Source organism: Myotis brandtii, unplaced genomic scaffold (genome assembly GCF_000412655.1).
Source record: "Myotis brandtii unplaced genomic scaffold, ASM41265v1 scaffold215, whole genome shotgun sequence".
In the NCBI taxonomy this organism is placed as follows: domain Eukaryota; kingdom Metazoa; phylum Chordata; class Mammalia; order Chiroptera; family Vespertilionidae; genus Myotis; species Myotis brandtii.
The window spans coordinates 5,571,149-5,573,101 of NW_005358043.1; the positions used below are offsets into that span (position 1 = coordinate 5,571,149).

General features: G+C 35.4%; 1 protein-coding gene across 1 annotated transcript in view; it reads right to left on the minus strand.

Annotated features, from left to right (window-relative positions):
- Positions 1-1,953, minus strand: part of PLXDC2 (plexin domain containing 2) — a 451,667-nt gene that overhangs the window by 118,979 nt on the left and 330,735 nt on the right. The window lies entirely within an intron of this gene.

Below are 1,953 nucleotides of genomic sequence, written 5' to 3' on the forward strand. Positions count from 1 at the left end.
GGGTGGGAACTGGGTGGAGGGGAGCTATGGGGGGAAAAAAGAGGAACAACTGTAATAATCTGAACAATAAAGATTTAATTTAAAAAAAGAATATAGAATATTGTTGAAGAATTGAAAACTATAATGTATGTTAAAGCATTCTGTCAAGTACAGTATGTAAGCAACTAGTTTATGCTATCATGATTATAAATATTATTTTTTAGAAGTGGCAGGAGCACCTGGATCTCATCCCAAATGCACAGGTACATTCATTGTGGCAAATTTTACAAAGAGGAACTTGCCTCTACAAAATAAAATTCATGACAATTATCAGGAAATAAAAGGTAGAGTAGGAAGTAAGAAACTGCTTTTTAACCAGGAGAGAAAGGACAGCAAGACAAATAATAATGTAATGACTTCTTTAGAACTCTGAGTTTAGAACTCTGACGTTCAGCAAAACAGTGTTATAATTGCCTACCAGTCTAATATTCCCCATTCCAAAACAGAAAAACCATAATAATTTTTTTCTTTGATTAAAATAAAGAAAAACATTTAAAAATACTAAACTCACTGTAAAGAGAGAAAAGGAAAAATAAACCATTATTCTTCAATGCAAGACACCCATTGAGAACAGTGTAAATGGAGATGGCAGTTTTGATAATAAAGACTAGAGAGAGAGACCACAGTAAGAACACAGACCTGTGTTTTGCCAAAGGCTACAGCTATTGAGGTTTAAGACTCTAGACTTACTGACCCTGCATCTTTCCAGAAACTTTACCACTCTTGGCTGAACTGTTGAAAACTCACATTCCATTACATCGCTCTGCAGTCCCAGCAGTATTCTAGATTGTAAAAAAACTTGAATAAGTCCCTTTGAGTGATATTTTCTCAGCTTCCAGGGAGTGGGATAAGAATATGGTGGGCTAGGATATCAAAACATAGCTATGGATAAAGAAGCACTGAGCAGAACAGATCCTATACTATAATCTATTGTTATTATTGCCCCAAGCAAATGATTAATTCCACATGCAAGAATTCTTCAAAGGAGTAGAAACATCTAGTCTGGTTATGAAATTTCCAAAAGTTGGCTGATATTTAATTGAAATATAACTACCCTTCACTTTATAGAAAAGATAAATTTCAGAAGAATGATCAAAGTGAATCCTTTTTAAATTGTCAAAATCCTCTTAATAGCCAGGGATTCCTTTCCTAAGGGAAAGTAACTCTTCAACTAAAATAAGATATTGAGCCTGCACCATTATAAATACCCATCAGTCCATGTGTCAAGAGTGCCCACTGTCAATCCACATTGTCAGAAAGTCTCTCCTGCCTAATGACTGCCTAAAACACCCATCTGGTGTTCCTGGAACTTTATTCTTATAGACTGTTTTCTTTCCCCAAAGTTTAGGTTGTCTAATACACCTTAATTACATTGTCAATAGAGTTTTAAACCAAACATGCTATTATTCTAATTTAGACATTCCTTAAATTTAAGCTACAATTTAGTAAGTTTCCATTGTTTACTTTGTCAACTTGGTAAAATGAAACAAGTCATAAGTTTAAATTCCCTGTTTTTCCTTCACTTAGACCTCTAATTAATCTTTCCTATCTGCTTGCAATAACCATTGATGAAAGGCTATCCTGGAACACTTTCAGTATTGGGTCATTGAGTCATACAAGTTTTCACGTTTACTATTACTTTTGGAGGTAGAATCAAACAATGTCACAGAAATTTACAAGGCAAAAATAAATAAATATATGTATAATCTAATAAAAGAGAAACATGGTTATTAACGTATGACCGCTACCCTTCCCATTGGCTAATTATCGAGATATGCAAATTAATCACCAGCCAAGATGGCGGTTAATTTGCATATGTAGGCACAATGCAGGGAGGCGAAAGGGAAAGCACGGAAGAAGCCCCCTGCCACTGACAGTGATCGGAAACCCAGGGGGGAGCTAAGAGCCGGGGGC